The sequence below is a fragment of the Anabrus simplex genome, chromosome X (assembly GCF_040414725.1).
Source record: "Anabrus simplex isolate iqAnaSimp1 chromosome X, ASM4041472v1, whole genome shotgun sequence".
Lineage (NCBI taxonomy): Eukaryota > Metazoa > Arthropoda > Insecta > Orthoptera > Tettigoniidae > Anabrus > Anabrus simplex.
In genome coordinates, this window is record NC_090279.1 from 168,379,754 (window position 1) to 168,395,332 (window position 15,579).

Consider the following 15,579-nt stretch of genomic DNA (forward strand, 5'->3'; position numbering starts at 1 on the left):
TCACAGGCCACACCAAACTTCACCTTCAAGCTGTCCTCTAAGGACATATACACAGGGGTAAAATACCCAACCTACTGAGGTCTATTAAATGAAAAAGAAGGTTAATTAAATGACCTCTAAAATAACAATTTGGGGAGGAGGCAAACTTGCACTCCTAGTACACTTTGATTAAGACCTACTTGGCACTAGGCCGTTAACACAAGGGCTAATCCCATACTAAAGAGGTGACTTAAGAAGAGAACACTTTGTTTTACATTATCGAAGAATAGGTTGAGAAAACTAAGTTCACCTCACAACAATATGAGTGGGAGCTCGAGAGGGTTAGCACTCTCTATCCCAATATGAAGCTTTAAAAGAGAATATATAAAAGAGTAGTTACATTTAGGAAAAGGTTACATGGTAGAACGCTTAGAACCCGCCCCGAAAGTTAAACTGCTGAGCTAGCAAAGAAAGAAGTTATTAATCGGCCATTACCTTGTGTTGAACGGCTGGAGAAGAAAGAGGCGCTTCCCGCCCCCTGCTATGTACTTAACACACTGAAAGATGGAACAGAAGTGGCCCGGAGACCCAAAAATCAGCAGTTTATAACCTCTCGTGGAAGGTTCTAGGCGTTAGGGGAAAGAAAACACCCGCCCACAACGTTTTTATTGGATAGGACCCCGCAACAGATTCAAGTTGGGGGAAGATACATCTGATTGGATAGAAATTAATTGAAGAAGTTCGGGATTGGATACATTCATAACAAGGGGAAGAAAGGGGTAAATATTGCCAACTTAAACAATGATAGAAAGAAATTTAACAAAGAACAAACTCTTGAAATTAAATTTTCTCCAACAAAATAGTTCTTTGACTCCGCACTAGGTTGCACTATTGTAGATCTTCAGTAGTGTCCTCTAGAAGAGAAAGTTCACACTTCTTACTTCAAGCGAAACAAAAACACATCAAAAATGACACAGTTCAAAAACTCAAATTTTTCCACATGGTGACATCTTTTGAGAAAGTAAAGAATTAACAGCGTAGATAAAGTTCAGCCCTCCTCCAGCAGAGGAGTTCCAACAGGCGCACATTTTAAATTAACGGAGTGGAGGTGTACCGCCCGGTACAGACCTCCCCCCCCAAAAGTTCCTCCAGGGATTTCACATGAAGTCAGTTAGAAAACAAAGTCCAAGTTTTGACGTTGATATTAAAATAAATTGCAGAAGTATTTGAGAAATTCTTAATTCAGTTCCAAAATTTTTGTTGTAATTGGTAACGTAAGGTTTTTATGTTTGTAGAAGGCGAATTTCTGAAGATAAGCTTTTAAAATGTGATGAAAAATTTTGCAATGTCCACCAAATTTGTTGTTGAATTCCCAAGTGTAGTCATCTCTTATAGTGACTGTCCATGTAGTTGATGTAGGCTAAGTTGAATGGCCAGACCGGCCGTTGCAGCTTGCGTCCAAAGGAGGCCGCTCGGACCCCTCAAGTACCCTGAGATACCGCTCGCCCGCACTATGAGGGGAGCAGAGGTGTTGAAATACGCCGCGCCCGCGGTGAACATATACAGGCTGCGGGCAAGTAGCAGGTTGTGCGCCGCACATCAGCCTTGGCCGGGAGGAGAGCTCCGGCTCGCCGTGCACATGTCGTCCTCGCTGGAGAGGAGGGGGCCCATCCCCCTCCCCAGTTGCTGCACGGCGCTGCGCGGCTGCGGGGGCACTGAAACATAAAAACTCGGCGGCAGAATTGTGTTGGACCATCATGTTTCTTTGAGGGCACAGGCTTGGTGAGGAGGTTGAGGGGTCAGCGGCGTGCAGATATCCATGGCATTTACTCAAATTACGCCACAGTGTGTATGAAGCAGGAGACGGGAGCGTGGTAATGGCCGAGGCAAGGACAGAATGGCAGTTTAACGGATCGGGGAAGGTTTTACAAGAGGATTACATATAAGACCAAAATATTATAGAAGGGGCAGAAAGCCTTAAAAGTTGAACTCAAAAAAAAATATAACCTTCATATTCCTTTCAAATTATATGAAGCAAGTTGACACAAAATTTACACTGGTTTCACCTGTGACAGGTGAACCCTAAATATCCTCTCGGTGGCTGGATTGCTTACTAACAACGTAACTGGCGTAAGAAAATCAAAAATGATACAAGGCCCATGAAATCTGGGGGCAAGCTTGCCCGCGGGAACAAAATTCTTGACCATCACCTGGTCACCTACCTTCAAGGGGGTGGGTCTCCGTCCACGATCATACCTTTCCCTAACCTTTTCATGAGACACTTTAAGATTGGCTTTAGCCTTCTTCCAAAGATCTTTAATGTTATCCGGATCTATTGTCTCGGGTAGAATGTCACTCAGAGACCAGAGGTTAGAGAGCGGCGAGTTGGGAACAAACTTGAACATCAAAGAAGCTGGAGTAAACTTGTGAGATTCATGAACCGCCGAATTCAAAGCAAAAGCTAACCAATGCAGGGACGTGTCCCACCTGGAATGATCATCATGATGATAGGCAATCAGTGCGGACCTGAGATTACGATTAACCCGTTCAGCCAGAGATGGTTGAGGGTAATACGCCGAAGTAGTTACATGAGAGATGGATAAGTCAAAACAGAATTTACGAAATAAATTAGATGTAAAAGCCTTAGCATTATCAGATACAATATATTGGCACGGACCAAAAGAAGCAAAAATAGAATTTAAGCAAGTAATGGTAGACTGAGCGGTAGCCAGCTTAGTCGGAAATAACCAGGAAAATCTAGTAAAGCCATCTTCACACACAAGGATGAACTTGTTGGCATTACCCTTTGACTGGGGGAATGGTCCTACATAATCAATATACAGACGTTCCATGGGGCGCGATGCTTGATGCGAAGACAAAAGGCCTACCTTGGTGGACATGGTGGGTTTACTGAGCAAACAAGATTTACAAGCTTATAAGTTCACGGATTTCACCGTCCATACCTTTCCAGATGAACATTTCACGAATCTTTTCACGAGTTTTAAAGATACCCAGATGCCCTCCTAATGGGGTTTCATGATAATACTTGAAGATCATAGGCACAAGAACAGCTGGAACGACAACTTTCATCATCTTATCATGCCTCGAAGGGCAACATAAAACACCATTCCTCAGAACATAAGGGACAACATGTTCCCCAGAAGAAAGGGTTTCCATTATCGGAGCCAGCGTCGGATCTTCACGTTGGTATTTCTCAATGTCCCTAAAAAGCATGGGAGCATCTGTTAAGATGGCATTAACACCAGATAGCATGGACTCGGGGGGTGATGAACTGTCGACCTGTTCATGGTTCTCAACGTCGTCTGAAAACATACGGCTGAGTCCATCGGCAACAACATTTTCGGTACCTCTAATATGCCTGACATCAAATTGGAAGGCAGAAATACGAATGGCCCAACGGGCTATACGACCAGTACGACGCGGCCTACCTAAGACCCAGCTTAGGGCTTGATTATCTGTTTCCAGGTCGAATTTGACATGTTCCAGATAGAGACGGAACTTTTCTAAGGCAAATAAGACTGCCAACCCTTCGAGCTCATAGATGGAATACTTGGCTTCTTGAGCCGATAGAGTCCTAGATGCATAGGCGATGGGTCGCCTCCCTAGTTCAGTCTCTTGAAGAAGGACTGCAGCTACAGCTGACGATGACGCGTCCGTTTGGACGATGAATTTCTTTGAGAAATCAGGCATAGCAAGGACAGGGGCATTACAGAGAGCTAATTTCAGATCTTCAAAAGCGGCTTGTTGAGAAGGTCCCCACTCAAATTTGATGCCTTTCCTACGAAGAAGGTTTAAGGGCGCCGCTCTATTAGCAAAGTTAGGAATAAACTTTCTGAAGAAATTCACCATACCAATGAACCTGGCGATACCTTTAATGTCCTTGGGAGGTTTAAAATCACGGATGGCCTGTGTTCTAGAATGATCGACTGCTACACCATCAGGTGACACAATATGCCCTAGGAATGACATAGAGGGCTTAGAAAAGGCGACCTTGGACAACTTAACAGTTAACCCAGCCTTACGAAGGCGATCGAGAACTTCTCGCAGATGATCTAGATGTTCTTCAAAAGTTTCTGAAAATACGACGACATCGTCCAAGTAGTGATATAAGTACTCGAATTTGATGTCGGAGAAGACCCTATGTAGTAGCCTAGTGAGCACAGCTGCTCCGGTGGGGAGCCCGAAAGGCACGCGGTTGTATTCGTATAAATTCCAGTCCGTAGCAAACGCTGTAAGATGTTTAGACTCTTCGGCAAGGGGAATTTGATTATAGGCCTGATTCAAGTCCAAGATGGTGAAGAACTTGGCCTTACGAAACCATGAAAAACAAGAATGAAGGTCAGGAAGGGGCACAGATTGCAACACCACCTTCCGATTGAGAGCCCTGTAATCAATGACAGGCCTGAAGCCTCCTTGGGGTTTCGGGACTAGAAAAATAGGCGATGAATACGCCGACTTAGAGGGCCTAATAATACCATCCTTCAACATCTGATCGATAATTTCTTTCAGAGCCTTCATTTTAGGTGGAGATAGCCTATAAGGTGGAAAACGGACAGGAATCGAATCCGTGACCTCAATTTTGTATTCAATAAGGTCAGTAACACCAAGAGTATCAGAGAACACCTCGGGAAACGACTGACACAGTTTGCGAATACTATTAGCCTGCTCCTCAGGTAGATGTCTAAGGTCTAACAACATCTCATCCTGGGTAGGCGAAATAGAAGAACATGACACAGAATTACACTTTAATAGTGGTATTTTACAATTGGAAGCAAATTTGAATGTGCACGACCTAGACTGGAGATCGAGCACAAGACCAGTGTGAGAAATAAAGTCCGCTCCCAATATAATGGGGCTAGACAATTGCTTGGCCACAAACAATTTAACTTTCCATGTAAACTTAAAAACACGAATTTTGACCAGTAAGGAACCTAGAATTTCTAATGGAGATGAATTAGCCGAAACGTATTGAACAGGAGAAAAGACATAGTCAGGAAGTTTACAAACCGTTTTCAATTTAGAATACCATTCAGCCGAAATAATCGAACAAACACTGCCTGAATCTAAGAGAGCTGTTATAGGCTCGTTATTTAACTCAATCTTAAGAAAAGGAATAGGTGCGGGGGAATCCGCCGCAATCCTAAGACACTCTTTGGGGCATTCAAAAGATGAATTTGAAAATTGCACGTTCCCTGAATTTACAACCTGTTTACCCGGGGCTGAGTCTCGGGAAGATGGATTAGTCGACTCAGCCGAAGCCACTAGTCACTTTTTATTATTGGCATAGGTGGAATTTGCACCAGAAGTTGAGCAGGAGGGGGTGCTATTCGAGTTTGGACAATTCTTGGCGATATGTGAGAAAGCCCCACATTTAAAACAGCCTTGTGCTGAACCAGCTCCATTATTTGCCCTACTAGACTTGATCAGTGGACACTTATTGCGCAGATGGTCAGGCGACCCACAAGCATAACATTTACGGGGTGTGACTGGTCGGCGAGGTGGAGGCCGAGTATTACTAAACGAAGGAGGGGGTTCTTTCGCGACACGCAAAGAATCGGCGTATCTAACTCCTTCCGCTGAGACGGCCAATGCTTCAAGTTCAGAAAAAGTTTGCGGGCACGCCGCGAAACACAAATATGACCTGTAGGGTGGTGAAATCCCTTCCACAATAGCTTGTACAATTTGATCCTCAGGGAAGTGAAGAGCAAACACCCTGGTATAAAACTTAATGTCTTGTATGAAATCAGCCAAGTTTTCATACAAGCGCTGTACCCGATAATAGTACTTCTGAATAAGGGAGGACCTAGCCCTAGCAGGGATGAAGTTAGCTAGCAAATGGGCATGGAAATCCTCAATAGATGATTGCTCGGCAATGGCTCTTACGATTTTATCAGAAAGGATACCAATAGCATACGGATAGATAATCTGCAAAATTTGACATGGAGAAAGAGAAAACACAAGGGCATGATCCTGAAATTCAACTAGAAATCTTAAAAAAGAAATTACATCACTGGTGGTATTAACGGAAAACTTAGAGATCCCTCTGAGCAACATTGCCAATGGATGAGGCAAGCTGCTAAACCCGGGTGACATAGTAGGTAAAGGTTTCAATGGCAAAGAAGTTAATTCCGAACGAATGTTACTCAACGATGCACGGCGTTCAGGCTCGTTGTCCAATGGGGCAGAGATAGTTTGAGCAGCAACGGTTATCCTATTAACTTCTCCCTTGGGAGGCGCTTCCTCACTACCTGCATTCACAATGGAGGGTTGATCAGATTTGGGAGGGACTTCCCCAGTCAACAATAAAGTGACCTTACTAGATAATTCGGAAATATTTTCCAGGAGCGTACTAGCTTCCTTCCTCTGAACGTCATTCAGTTTTAGAGACAACAGATCGTTAACCCTATTCGAAAAATGATATAGCCTGCCTTGCACACGCTTAATTTGATTAGGAGACGGATCATTTTCATCAAAAAAACTAACTACAGAAGCTAGCCCAGTAATATTCTCGACGATCGTGGAAAGAGAGTCATCAATTTCTTTCTCTCCCAAATTGGGGATGGAAATGGGCAAATCTAGGGACTCTCTAAGCTTGTTAGTGTCTACTGCAACCGTGCCTCCAGATTGTACATTTCTAATAGTCAATTCATATATCAACTCCTCCTTGCGCAAATAATTAAGATGGGGAACATCGCGAGGGCCTGGCATGATGACAAAACAATTTTGAAAAGGTCAAAAAATTCCAGCAACTGAGAAAATGGTTAGAGTTCGGATCAAAACAATGTGTAGCCGACAAAAGGGGCTAAATTGAGACCCATTCAACCACGCTCTGCTACCACTTGTTACCGTGTTTTGGTGGTAGGTAGAGGTGAAAGAAGGTGCGGGCGTGAATGAGTCTCAAACTACGGAATCAAAGTTACTGTAAAATTTAACAAGGTTATATTTTCTTTTCAAAATTAAGTAATAACAAAGAACAGGTACTTAGTAGTCGAAACACAATTTGAAATGTACAATTACAGAGATTACAGAATTTGGGCTTCGAGCCCTGAGTTCACAATTCGTGAGCAACTAGCCCAACTTTCCGATATACAAATTTTAACCAAGGGGCAGAAGACCCCAATCAAACCCTGGAGCACTTGCTCCGAATTACACAGTAAAGCCTCCTCGAGGCATACAAAATTGAATTCCAAAAGCGCAATCTGCTCTCAAAGTGTAAGCCAATCACAGGCCACACCAAACTTCACCTTCAAGCTGTCCTCTAAGGACATATACACAGGGGTAAAATACCCAACCTACTGAGGTCTATTAAATGAAAAAGAAGGTTAATTAAATGACCTCTAAAATAACAATTTGGGGAGGAGGCAAACTTGCACTCCTAGTACACTTTGATTAAGACCTACTTGGCACTAGGCCGTTAACACAAGGGCTAATCCCATACTAAAGAGGTGACTTAAGAAGAGAACACTTTGTTTTACATTATCGAAGAATAGGTTGAGAAAACTAAGTTCACCTCACAACAATATGAGTGGGAGCTCGAGAGGGTTAGCACTCTCTATCCCAATATGAAGCTTTAAAAGAGAATATATAAAAGAGTAGTTACATTTAGGAAAAGGTTACATGGTAGAACGCTTAGAACCCGCCCCGAAAGTTAAACTGCTGAGCTAGCAAAGAAAGAAGTTATTAATCGGCCATTACCTTGTGTTGAACGGCTGGAGAAGAAAGAGGCGCTTCCCGCCCCCTGCTATGTACTTAACACACTGAAAGATGGAACAGAAGTGGCCCGGAGACCCAAAAATCAGCAGTTTATAACCTCTCGTGGAAGGTTCTAGGCGTTAGGGGAAAGAAAACACCCGCCCACAACGTTTTTATTGGATAGGACCCCGCAACAGATTCAAGTTGGGGGAAGATACATCTGATTGGATAGAAATTAATTGAAGAAGTTCGGGATTGGATACATTCATAACAAGGGGAAGAAAGGGGTAAATATTGCCAACTTAAACAATGATAGAAAGAAATTTAACAAAGAACAAACTCTTGAAATTAAATTTTCTCCAACAAAATAGTTCTTTGACTCCGCACTAGGTTGCACTATTGTAGATCTTCAGTAGTGTCCTCTAGAAGAGAAAGTTCACACTTCTTACTTCAAGCGAAACAAAAACACATCAAAAATGACACAGTTCAAAAACTCAAATTTTTCCACATGGTGACATCTTTTGAGAAAGTAAAGAATTAACAGCGTAGATAAAGTTCAGCCCTCCTCCAGCAGAGGAGTTCCAACAGGCGCACATTTTAAATTAACGGAGTGGAGGTGTACCGCCCGGTACAATTTGTACCACCCTGAACTGAATTTTAAAGGAAATTGGCCTAAACAACAAAACCAGAATAATCATCCAACAAACACTGCCCAACACTATTTCGAATGTGAAGTTCAGGGGAGCGATTTTGGTCACTTTTGAAATCAAGACAGGAATTAGGCAAGGAGATGGACTATCATCTTTACTCTTCAACTGTGTCCTTGAAAAGATCATCCGGGAGTGACGCAAAGAACTGAAAAATCAACGAGTTCCAATCGGAGTCAGGCTGGGGTGAAATAGCCAAAATTTTGATGATGAGTGCCTAGCCTTTGCAGATGATTTTTCATTTTTTTTAATTCCTTAAACACGGCCATGGAACGGGTTTCTCATTTTAAAACACAAGCAGGGAAGGCAGGCCTACAGATCTCTCGTTTTTTTTAATATCAAGCTGGCACCCAGAGTACCCAGTGGAACAAGACATAATGATACGAATATATAAGTTCAAGTATCTGGCTGAACTGATAAGAATAAATTTGACAGAGAAAGAAGCTTTTACGTTAGAGATGAACAAAATGGAAATGGCGCACCATTTAACCAAAGGCGTCTACTATAACGGTCCATAACTTTCAAAGCAATGTTGCGGCATTACTGCAGTGACATACGTCCAGAGTTCTTATACCCTTCAGAATGTATTGCAATGAACAAAACTGGAGAAACTTGAGGCCAAAGAAAAGTAGACTTTGAGGAAGGTCTTGGGTCCCGTAAAATACGATGGGGAGTACAGAAGACTGCATAACGACGAACAATACATCCACGTAGAGAATATTACAGGCCCGCCTCTGTGGTATAGTGGTTAGTGTGATTAGATGCCACCCCCGGAGGCCCGGGTTCGATTCCTGGCTCTGCCACGAAATTTGAAAAGTGGTACGAGGGCTGGAACGGAATGCATTTAGCCTCGGGAGATCAACTGAACAGAGGTGGGTTTGACTCCCACCTCATCCATCCTGGAAGTGGTTTTCCGTAGTTTCCCACTTCTCCTCCAGTCAAATGCCGGGATGGTACCTAAGTTAAGGCCACGGTCGCTTACTTCCCTCTTCCCTGCCTTTCCCTTCCAATCTTCCCATCCCCTCCCCCCACTGTGCAGCATAACAGGTGAGGCCGCCTGGGTACTCGTCATCCTCACCAGTTGTATCCCCCGACCCAGAGTCTGAAGCTCCAGGACACTGCCCTTGATGCGGTAGAGGTGGGATCCCTCGCTTTCTTCGAGGGAATAACCGAACCTGGAGGGAAAAAAGATAAAGTAGAAGAAGAAGAATAACTCGTGTAAGTCCACTGATTCTCAATTCCACCATCTACCATTGTTGTAACGCTCTGTCATGGATTCCCCACTTCCATGTCTAGACAAATGTTACGTCTCTGGCATTTCCTTGGATAACAGTCGGACCTCTTCCCCCGTATTCCTTACCAAACTTGTCTGAAGTTGCAATACACTGCCAACTAGATCATACTCGTACAGCGCAGATGGAAATAGGGGGCGTTCCCACGTCCGTAAACCAATTCAGTGACGTTCCTCCACGTCAGTGAAGCAAGCTGATAACAGTACATCTGAAGTGAAGGTTAATTTGGCATTGCATGATCTACTAAAATCCGCAGCGCATGTCTGTGTGCTGCGGTGTCCGAGTGGTTAAGGAGTTGGACTTGAAATCCAATGGGTTCTACCCGCACAGGTTCGAATCCTGTCCGCAGCGGAATTTTTAATTTGTTGGAATTTGGCTGGAGGGTTCATAACTCCGGGCTTGGAGGAATCGCTAGATGAGAGTTGCCTACGCAGGGCATTCCGACCCGTGGGTACACATCACACTGTAAGTGGGCAGGCAGGCTATATCATAGTCCGTGGACGATGGGCGAAGTTCTTCCAGTCACTGTCGATCACTGCTACGATGTCCGGCTACATAGTTAGCGTGCTGGTCTTTGGTCACAGGGGACCCGGGTTCGATTCGCGGCAGGGTCGGGAATCTATATATTTTAAAAAAATATGAAAACTTAAGTCAGTCAGTCCGGCCATTCTCATCAACATCATCATCATCATCATCATCTGTTTACCCTCCAGGTTCGGTTTTTCCTTCGGACTTAGCGAGGGATCCCACCTCTACCGCCTCAAGGGCAGTGTCCTGGAGCTTCAGACTCTTGGTCGGGGGATACAACTGGGGAGTATGACCAGTACCTCGCCCAGGCGGCCTCACCTGCTATGCTGAACAGGGGCCTTGTGGAGGGATGGGAAGATTGGAAGGGATAGGCAAGGAAGAGGGAAGGAAGCGGCCGTGGCCTTAAGTTAGGTACCATCCCGGCATTTGCCTGGAGAAGAAGTGGGAAACCACGGAAACCACTTCCAAGATGGCTGAGGTGGGAATCGAACCCACCTCTACTCAGTTGACCTCCCGAAGCTGAGTGGACCCCGTTCCAGCCCTCGTACCACTTTTCAAATTTCGTGGCAGAGCCGGGAATCGTACCCGGGCCTCCGGGGGTGGCAGCTAATCACGCTAACCACTACACCACAGACCGGCCATTCTAGCAGATCGATTTCCTTCATTCTTTTCTTAACTGAAAGGTATTCATGCACAGATTTGTTATCAGGTACTATAAATCACTTAACTTCCAACTTCCCCAAATTATTTGATTTTTCAATTTTTTGTATCTTTGAAGCAATCATATCTTTGGTTCTACTTTGGTCTAAAAACACTGAGTGGATCAAGCGCTTTCTTTTAAGGTAAGCATCATCATCATCATCATCTGTTTACCCTCCAGGTTCGGTTTTTCCCTCGGACTTAGCGAGGGATCCCACCTCTACCGCCTCAAGGGCAGTGTCCTGGAGCTTCAGACTCTTGGTCGGGGGATACAACTGGGGAGTATGACCAGTACCTCGCCCAGGCGGCCTCACCTGCTATGCTGAACAGGGGCCTTGTGGAGGGATGGGAAGATTGGAAGGGATAGGCAAGGAAGAGGGAAGGAAGCGGCCGTGGTCTTAAGTTAGGTACCATCCCGGCATTTGCCTGGAGAAGAAGTGGGAAACCACGGAAAACCACTTCCAAGATGGCTGAGGTGGGAATCGAACCCACCTCTACTCAGTTGACCTCCCGAGGCTGAGTGGACCCCGTTCCAGCCCTCGTGCCACTTTTCAAATTTCGTGGCAGAGCCGGGAATCGAACCCGGGCCTCCGGGGGTGGCAGCTAATCACGCTAACCACTACACCACAGAGGCGGACTTTTAAGGTAATAACTACTTAAATTGGAAGATTCTGAGAAAAGTAATGAGTATATTTGTCTCCATGACGAAGATCTTTGAAGGACTTTTTAACAGTTTGGCGCGTAGTGTTGTTCCAAGGAACGTTTAATTCAATTTCTTTTTGTGATGTATTTTCAAGTGTTTTGTTGACATAATATTACATTCTATTACCGCAGCAGATTATGTGCTTTATTTCATTAACTCGAAACTTTGCAAATACATCCGTGAGGATAGTAACGAACAAAACCATACTTTGTATAAACTGCGGGCAGAGCCAGCGGGAAACTGCTAGTTTTAACCTTAATTGGTTAATTTCGCTGGCCCGGGGGGGTAGGTATATGTGTCGTCTTCATCATCATTCCATCCTCATCACGACGCGCAGGTCGCCTTCGGATGTCAAATCAAAAGACCTGCATCTGGCGAGCCGAACTTGTCCTTGGACACTCCCGGCACTAAAAGCCATACACCATTTCTTTTATTGCTGCGATGTCCGAGTTTGAAATGGGGACAAAAAATAATGAAAGAGAGCGTGCAGAAAGTCCGTCTTTGTGGTGTAGTGGTTAGTGTGATTAGCTGCTACCTTCGGAGGCGCGGGTTCGATTCCCGGCTCTGCGACGAAATTTCAAAAGTGTTACGAAGGCTGGAACGGGGTCCACTCAGCCTCGGGAGGTCAACTGAGTAGATTCCTACCTCAGCCATCCTTTAAGTGGTTTTCCGTGGTTTCCCACTTCTCCTCCAGGCAAATGCCGTGATAGTACCTAACTTAAGGCCGCGGCCGCTTCCTTCATTCTTCCTTGTCTATCCAAACATCCCTCCGCAAGGCCCCTGTTCAGCATAGCAGGTGAGGCCGCCTGGACGAGGGACTGGTCCTCCTCGCAAGTTGTATCCCCGACCCAAAGTTTCCCGCTGCAGGACACTGCCCTTGAGGCTTAGTCCAAGGGAGAAACCAACCTTGGAGGGTAAACAGATTGAGCAAGAAGAAATAAAATCTACGGCATAGCTGTCAAGGAGCTTTCTTTCTTTCTTTCTTTCTTTCTTTCTTAACCTGTTTACCCTCCAGGGTTGGTTTCTCCCTCGGACTCTGCGAGGGATCCCACCTCTATCGCCTCAAGGGCAGTGTCCTGGATCGTGAGACACAACTGGTGAGGATGACCAGTACCACGCCTAGGCGGCCTCACCTGCTATGATAAACAAGGGCCTTGATGGGGGATGGGAAGATCGGAAGGGATAGACAAGGAAGAGGGAAGGAAGCGACCGTGGCCTTAAGTTAGGTACCATCCCGGCATTTGCCTGGAGGAGAAGTGGGAAACCACGGAAAACCACTTCCAGGATGGCTGAGGTAGGAATCTACTCAGTTGACCTCCCGAGGCTGAGTGGACCCCGTTCCAGCCCTCGTACCACTTTTCAAATTTCGTGGCAGAGCGGGGAATCGAACCCGGGCCTCCGGGGGTGGCAGCTAATCACACTAACCACTACACCACAGAGGTGGAGTCGGTCAAGGAGCTAACGAGATATTTGGCTGGTGGTGGTGGTGATTATTGTTTTAAGAGGAAGTACAACTAGACAACCATCCTCTATATAACATTAATCAGAGGGGAAAAAAGGAAGGGATCCGACACTTCGAAAAATGAAGATATCGGCCAAAGGAAGACAAGGGCCACGAAAAGCGTGAAAATGAAAGACTCCCTAGCCCTCGCAAACCTAATACCGTCGGGGTCGGAAAAGAACAAGAGTTGACCAGGAAAGGTCGGATAGGATAGATGAAAAATGAGGAGCATGGCACAAGTAAGTGGATGCAATGCCAGGACTCAGCTGAGGGCCCCATGGTCGCCAACCCACGTTCCAAAGTTCAGAGCCTCTGAGGCCCCATTTAGTCGCCTCTTACGACAGGCAGGGGATACCGTGGGTGTTATTCTACTACCCCCACCCACAGGGGGAGCAGCCAATCACACTAACCAATACACCACAGAGGCGGACTCTGTCAAGTAGCTAACGAGATATTTGGCTGAAAATGAACTTTTCACGTGCTTATTTCTTCGTTGTCTTCGGTGGAGTTAATTTTTATCAGGACGGGGAAGTGGCGACGAGAAAATGCTATGCTCTTTAAACTGGATCGTTGTAACTAGACGAACGGTGGTGGATGGGGAATTAGAACCAGTTTACAGCACAGTGTCAATCTATTATAGAAACCAGTTTCATCAACACCCCTTCTTAAATGGAAATGACGGCTATTCTATGGTAGAACAACATCTCACAGCTCAATCAACCGTTGTGCGCTGCGGTGTCCGAGTGGTTAAGGAGTTGGACTCGAAATCCAATGGGTTCTACCCGCACAGGTTCGAATCCTGTCCGTAGCGAACGTTTTAATTTACTTCTTAAGATATTTTTCAACCGTTTGCCTTACTAAGGCACTGACACTGACAAGTCTTATGGCGAAGGGCAAGGACCAGTAAAGAAGCGAGCGTGGCCTTAATTAAAAGTATAGCCCCAGCATTCGCCTGATGTGAAAATTATAAACCACGGAAAGCCATATTTTGGGCTGCCGACAGTGGGTTTCGTATCCCCTGTCTCCCGAATGCAGGCTGATAACTACGTGACCCAAACCAGGTGGTGGTGGTCGTGGTTATTGTTTTAAGGGGAAGTACAACTGGGCAACCATCCTCTATATAACACTAATCAGAGAGAAAAAATGTAAGGGGTCGGACACTTCGAGAAATGAAGGTATCGGCCAAAGAAAGGCAAGGGCCACAAAGGGCGTGAAAATGAAAGACTCCCTAGCCCTCGCAAACCTAATAGCGTCGGGGTCGGAAAAGAACAAGAGTTGACCAAGAGAGGTCCGATAGGATAGATGAAAGTGTAGAGTCTGGCACAAGTAAGTGGAAACAATGCCAGGACTCAGCTGAGGTCCCCTTGGTCGCCAACCCACACTCCTAATTTCAGAGCCCCTGAGGCCCCTTTTAGTCGCCTCTTACGACAGGCAGGGGACACCGTGGGTGTTATTCTACCGCCCCCACCCACAGGGGTATGGCCTGAAAAGGAAGAGAAAGCACAGAAAACAATTTTCAGGGCGCCTGACAGTAGGAACAGCAGGTAAGGGTTTATAATGACGAATACATGGGTATCCGAATGGAAACGTTAACTACCTTCCCAATGTGTTTTCTTCTTCTACTTCTTCTTCTACTTCTTCTTCTTCTTTATCTTTTTACCTTCCAGGGTCGGTTTTTTCCTCGGACTCAGCGAGGGATCCCACCTCTGCCGCCTCAAGGGCAGTGTCCTGGAGCTTCAGACTCTGGGTCGGGGGATACAACTGGGGAGGATGAGCAGTACCTCGCCCAGACGGCCTCACCTGCCATGGTGAACAGGGGCCTTGCTGGGGGATGGGAAGATTGGAAGGGATAGACAAGAAAGAGGGAAGGAAGCCTCCGTGGACTTAAGTTAGGTATCATCCCAGCATTTGCCTGGAGGAGAAGTGGGAAACCACGGAAAACCACTTCCAGGATGGCTGAGGTAGGAATTGAACCTACCTCTACTCAGTTGACCTCCCGAGGCTGAGTGGACGCCATTCCAGTCCTCGTACCACTTGTCAAATTTCGTGGCTGATCCGGGAATCGAATAACACTAACCACTTCATCACAGAGGCGGACATGTCTTTACAATAAATGCAATCAAAAAAAGAACGAGACTAGGAGGTCAGTACCTAGTCTTTGTCATATTTAAACATTTGGTGTAATTAAATAATCTTTCTTTCTTAATCTGTTACCCTCCAGGATAGTTTTTTCCCCTCAAACTCAGCGAGCAATCCCACTTCTACCGCCTCAAGTGCAGTGCCATTCGGGAGGGGGGGGGGTGGGGATGGAATTAGGGAAGAGGTCCAGTACCTCGCTCAGGTGGCCTAACCTGCTATGGTGAACAGGGTCCTTGGGGGGTTGGGGAGATTGGAAGCGATGAGCAGGGAACCGGAAATGAAGAGGCCGTGGCCTTAAGTTAGGTACCATCCCAGCAC

General features: G+C 45.7%; 2 non-coding genes across 2 annotated transcripts; both read left to right on the forward strand.

The window, feature by feature from the left end:
• Nucleotides 1–9,960: 9,960 nt before the first annotated feature.
• TRNAS-UGA (transfer RNA serine (anticodon CGA)) lies at nt 9,961–10,042 on the forward strand. Its single transcript has one exon. It is a non-coding gene; the product is annotated as a tRNA-Ser (tRNA).
• Nucleotides 10,043–13,851: 3,809 nt separating this feature from the next.
• Nucleotides 13,852–13,933, forward strand: TRNAS-CGA (transfer RNA serine (anticodon CGA)). Its single transcript has one exon. It is a non-coding gene; the product is annotated as a tRNA-Ser (tRNA).
• Nucleotides 13,934–15,579: the final 1,646 nt, after the last annotated feature.